Consider the following 6,000-nt stretch of genomic DNA (forward strand, 5'->3'; position numbering starts at 1 on the left):
ATACATCCTGCCAAAATAACAGCAGAAGTCACCCCGAGACAGAACAAGAGCTCTGTGACCCCAACTAGAAGCTAGAGAAGACAGACCTTTGCCCTTCATCCTCCCAATAAAGATTTCTTGGGGTTCATATCCCTCAGGGGGGATTTGAGGCAGACATTACTTTGTCAACAAAGGTCCGTCTAGTCAAGGCTATGGTTTTTCCAGTGGTCATGTATGGATATGAGAGTTGGATTGTAAAGAAAGCTGAGCGCCGAAGAATTGATGCTTTTGAACCGTGGTGTTGGAGAAGACTCTTGAGAGTCCCTTGGACTGCAAGGAGATCCAACCAGTCCCTCGTAAAGGAGATGAGTCCTGGGTGTTCACTGGAAGGACTCATGTTGAAGCTGAAACTCCAATACTTTGGCCACGTGATACGAAGAGCTGACTCATTTGAAAAGACCCTGATGCTGAGAAAGATTGACGGCAGGAGGAGAAGGGGACGTCAAAGGATAAGATGGTTGGATGGCATCACCGACTCAATGGACATGGGTTTGGGTGGACTCCGGGAGTTGGTGATGGACAGGGAGGCCAGGAGAAATATCAATAACCTCAGATATGCAGATGACACCACCCTTATGGCAGAAAGTGAAGAGGAACTAAAAAGCCTCTTGACGAAAGTGAAAGAGGAGAGTGAAAAAGTGGGCTTAAAGCTCAACATTCAGAGAACGAAGATCATGGCATCTGGTCCCATCACTTCATGGGAAATAGATGGGGAAACAGTGGAAACAGTGTCAGACTTTATTTTTCTGGGCTCCAAAATCACTACAGATGGTGACTGCAGCCATGAAATTAAAAGACGCTTACTCCTTGGAAGGAAAGTTATGACCAACCTAGATAGCATATTGAAAAGCAGAGACATTACTTTGCCAACAAAGCTTCGTCTAGTCAAGGCTATGGTTTTTCCTGTGGTCATGTATGGATGTGAGAGTTGGACTGTGAAGAAGGCTGAGCGCCGAAGAACTGATGCTTTTGAACTGTGGTGTTGGAGAAGACTCTTGAGAGTCCCTTGGACTGCAAGGAGATCCAACCAGTCCATTCTGAAGGAGATCAGCCCTGGGATTTCTTTGGAAGGAATGATGCTACAGCTGAAACTCCAGTACTTTGGCCACCTCATGTGAAGAGTTGACTCATTGGAAAAGACTCTGATGCTGGGAGGGATTGGGGGCAGGACGAGAAGGGGACGACAGAGGATGAGATGGCTGGATGGCATCACTGACTCGATGGACATGAGTCTGGGTGAACTCTGGGAGCTGGTGATGGACAGGGAGGCCTGGCGTGCTGCGTTTCTTGGGGTCGCAAAGACTCAGACACAACTGAGTGACTGAACTTAACTGAACTGAGGGAGGCCTGGTGTGCTGCGGTTCATGGGGTCACAAAGAGTCGGACACAACTGATTGACTGAACTGAGCTGAACTGAACAGTTTCTCCCCTGTAGACAGAAACTCCATAAATACCAGAAACTCCATAAAAGCAGGACGATGGAAGAGTCTGGGCCTTGCCCAGATAAGAGATAAAAGACCACTTACTCCTCATTCAAAGTCAAGGAGACCTTGCAGACTACACATGAAAGGCTCCTTAGAGGTCAAAAAGGGAAGAGGCATCACCTCACAGTAAGTGATGTCAGCTACCCATAAGCCTCTGCACTAGAATCCATCTTGGCTAAGAGATGAGCGGGCACACATGGGAAGTTCCTAAGCTATACTGAATACAGACTCAGAACCAGGCAAATCAAAATGACTGGCCAAACGAAATCCGGAAGAAACGGCTCCTAAAAAGTAATTCAAACTACCATGAGAGCGCAACTCTTTTCTGCCTAATGTTTCACTTAAAAAAAAAAAAAAAAAGAATTGGATTCCTACCATCTAAAACCCTGTTCAAGTAGCTTAATCTCCCTAATCCAAATTTCTTCATCTGTAAAATGAAAACAACTTGCCTTATGAGTGGAGACCTTGCCTACAAAAATTTTAAGTTTTCCTGAAGGGAGGGAAGGGAATGCCATACTAACTTATATTTCTCACAATATTATAATATGTATTCAACCAGTAGGTTTATTTTTTTTGAAGAGCTCTCTAAAATCAAAATATCTTCCCTAAAGACTTGTATCTATGTTAACTGTTACAAAGCTACAAATTATAGTGACTTATAATCAAAGAATATTTAAAATTTTAAATTCCTTCTGTAAGCCCTGAAAATATTTCACCTAATTTTAAAACGTCAAGACATACTACTTTAGGAAATAATTTACCTTTATCAATACTGTATTTCATTCTAATGTTTTCTCAATTATTCTCTGGGTACAAGAGAAAAAATTCAACATTTTATTAGCACAAAACCCAGTTTCACAACTGAACAATTCCCCAAATTTTAGGGGGCAAGCACATCTCTGGAGGTGGCAAAGAATTACCACCCTATTAATGATAATAAAGGGATTTCCTTAGGGGTCCCTCCAGTGGTTAAGATTCTGGCTCCACTGCAGGGGGTACAGGTTTGATCCCTGGTCCTAGTTGGGGAACTAAGATCCCACATGACACAGGACACAACCAAAAGATTAAAAATAATAATAATAAGCTAACTTCGAAATCATTTATAATAATTAACCAAGTAACACTGAGCTCTTTACGTAATATGGTCTATTGAACTTTATGATCTTGAAGCATAATGTATAATTTAGCATACTGAAAGCCGTGGACACAAGTTTTAAAAAAAATAAATTTAAATAATAGAAGAGCCATTTTTAAAAATTCCTTGAAATAAGCTGCTTTGACTAAATATCTGTACTTTCTCCAAGTATCTATAATACAATTATTTTTAGAAAGCAGCTCTTTCTGCCCTATATCAGTTTCTAAAATCCATAAAAATCAAGGAATTCAAATTAGAAAGGGCAGGAACTTCCCTGGTGGTCCAGTAGCTAGGACGCTGGGCTCCCAGTGCGGGGAGTACAGGTTTCATCCCTGGTCAGGGAGCTAGATCCCAGATGCCCCAACTAAGACCAGGTGCAGCCAAATAAATAAATAAAAATTAAAAAGTTTTCTTTTTAAAAAAAAGGGGGGGACAGTGAAAAGGTCAAGGATCTAAGGCAGGATGTGAATTTGGACATCACGGGCATAGCATCACTGGTTCTTTTATCAATTCTGATAAATTTTGACTTTCAAACCCACTACCTTCCATGCATGGGGGGTAAAAAAAGGTGTCACATCAATTTCTACTTCCTGACCTGTCTGGTGAACACCCTTTACGTTTTATTACCTACGCTGGAAATACGGAATCACGGATATCCTGGGTTACTTATTTCGCTACTGAACTAAAACTTTTTTTTTTTTAGAAATCCGCAACATGATACAAGAACAGAAGGCCTCTATCCTGTCTCCTCCATCCCCCAAGAAAAGAACGGGTCCCTTTCACAGAACAGTCGATTCACTCTGCACTTCATCGTTAGCATCCCCAGAGTGAACGAAAACTTCTGTGACGCGACGAAGGGGCTGAGGGATATGGACGCCTCGAAGAATGGCTTTACATTCAGGCTCAAGGGACAGTGACACGAGACAACCACCAGAAACGAGCAGCGCGACGTCGCTGGAAGGCGTGGCAGGAGAACCGCAACGTAGCGCGCTGCCCGCACACACCATTCATTAGCTCAGAGAGGAGGCGGGGAGGTGGCCGCTGGGACCCGGGCCACACCGCCGGCCTCGCGCCGCCTCGCGCGGAGCCCGGCGGCCTCGGCACCCGGAGTCCCCTGCCCGCTGTCCCCCGCACCCTGCGGGAAGATCACACCGTCCCGTCGCGGCCGAAGCCTCCCTCACCAGTCGCTAGATGAAAATGCGCCAGTGGTCTCCGCGGGGTGGGCGCACGGCAGCGCAGGGACTCATCCTCAGTGAAGGCAGCAGAAGAAAGTGAAGGGCGCCAGTGGAGGCCGATCCCCAGGCCCGGGTCAGCTCTGGAGGCGGCTGCAGCTACAGCCGCGTCTACAGGCGCCTGGCAGAGGGGTGGGAAGTGGGTCTGGGAGGAAAGGCCGGCGCGGGCGGGACCTAGGAATAAGACGGGCGCTGATTGGCTGGGGCTCATGTATGCCTCTTGAGGATTGGCTAGTGTCTGCTCAGAAGGCCTCGCGTGGCAGCACCGAAACTGTGGCCTTTCCCTGGCGCCCTAAAGGAACTTGACCCCGCCGGCCTTGGGACTGCCAGCGCTGGCGGGTGGGGGTGTGCGGAGGGGGACGGCGGGGTTGGTGAAGGCCGCGGTCGGGGACTCAAACCAACGGGGGATGGTGGAAATGTCCGCCTCGCGTCAGCTGTCGCCCAAGGAGAAATCCTGTTAGCCCCCACAGCCGGAGACTTAGCAGTTCACGATAAACCCTGGTGTAGAGACTGAACTTTGGGAACCTGGACGGATGCCTTGGTCACCACGCAACAGAAATCAAAGGCGTAGGCATCTGCCACCTGAGTTTCCTCCCTAACGCCCTACCAGTGGGGTCACTGAAAAGCTCAGGGCGCGGTCTGGCAGAGAGACAGCATCGCCCCTCCCACACCCAGATGATCGGGGCGGGGGTCACTCCCTGGGTCAGAAGGCGTCAAGGACTTCTTGGATCCTCGCTCTGCGGGTCCAGCCGCCGACCCGGGGCCCGCCAGTCGCCAGCTCACGCCACTCTGCCTGACGCCAGGCTGGCTCTATCCTTTTTGCCCCCCTTTAACTCCGCACGGAAGGGCTGTTTTTTAAAATGGTCGCGTGAAAAATGAGGGAGGAAAAGCAAGCAGCCAATAATCGATATTAGGGTAGCGAAAAAGAAACACCCTGCCTGGGAATGCCTAATACAGTAGGCGCCCGTTCAATGTTTGTTCGGGGAGGGCTGGGTGACTCAGAACAAACAACTCGAAGTCAGGAGGTAGCTGTGCGGCTCTGCCACGTGGTCAGTTATACAAGCCATTTAGTCTCTCTCATCTGTAAAACGACAGAGTTGGACTAAATGTCTTCTTTGGGACGGCCCATTCAGCTGAACTCATTCAGGAGCCTGCCTTGTGGAAGCCTAAAGACATCCAGCTGGTTCGTGAAGAGAATAACTAGCTCTGTTCTGTCTCTTTGCCCCTTATTCTAGGTGCCCTTCTTTGACAGGTAACAAAAACTAGTTTATAATGTAAACATTGAAGTGATTTTGAAAATAAGCTATGTATGATGACTTTTATATTCATGCACAAAAAAGCTAGCAATGGCAAGAAAAATAATGTAAATAAATGCACTGACCAAAGATCAAATATTTTATCAGTCTCTGGGCAAATTAATTGGCTTTTTAGAAGCCTCTATTTCCTCATTTGTAAAATAGGAGCAACAATGCAATTACCATTGTTAAAATGTAATTATATAGAGACATATTGCACTTAGCAGAGTGCCTGGAACACAATAACACTTCCTAAATGGTAGACGTTACTTTTTATAAATAAGTATTTCCTTAGCAGTGGAATTATTCTAGTTCCATTGCAATTATTCCATTCATTTTAACAATAGCCAGTGTCAGGCACTTGTAAACAATAGGGATCCAATTAGTGAACAAAACACTTACATAGACCCAGATAATCCCACACATAAGAATTGTTTGCAACTTGTACAAAAACTGCAAATATTATTATGATAAATTGAAGCTCCCAAAGAAGTGACACTTGAACTAAGATTGGAAGAATGAGTAGATAATAAAAAGATGAAGCAGGAAAAAAAGAACACTGCAAGCCAAGGGATGTGAGATTGCTCCCCATTTCCCTGGAAGATTAGACGTCTTCAAAGATACTGGTAATTTGCAGGATGGAATACTGCAATGATTAGGAAAATGAAATGAAAAATGCATTGGAGATGAGGTTAGTGAAGGAAGAGATCAAAATTAGCCATTAAAAAAAAAACTCTCTTTATGCTGACACATAGAAGAAAGAAGAGAGAGAACTATACTAGTAGCAATTATTATCTGTGTGGTGGGTTATTGGT

At 45.7% G+C, this 6,000-nt stretch overlaps 1 protein-coding gene across 2 annotated transcripts in view; it reads right to left on the reverse strand.

The window, feature by feature from the left end:
- IBTK (inhibitor of Bruton tyrosine kinase) overlaps positions 1-4,190 on the reverse strand; it is a 94,961-nt gene extending 90,771 nt beyond the window's left edge. For both annotated transcript variants that reach the window (XM_061427292.1, XM_061427291.1), the window contains exon 1: positions 3,840-4,190. The gene's annotated coding sequence lies outside the window, so the exon portion shown is untranslated. The remainder of the gene's footprint in view (positions 1-3,839) is intronic.
- Between the last annotated feature and the right edge of the window lie 1,810 nt (positions 4,191-6,000).

This window comes from Bos javanicus, chromosome 9 (genome assembly GCF_032452875.1).
Source record: "Bos javanicus breed banteng chromosome 9, ARS-OSU_banteng_1.0, whole genome shotgun sequence".
Lineage (NCBI taxonomy): Eukaryota > Metazoa > Chordata > Mammalia > Artiodactyla > Bovidae > Bos > Bos javanicus.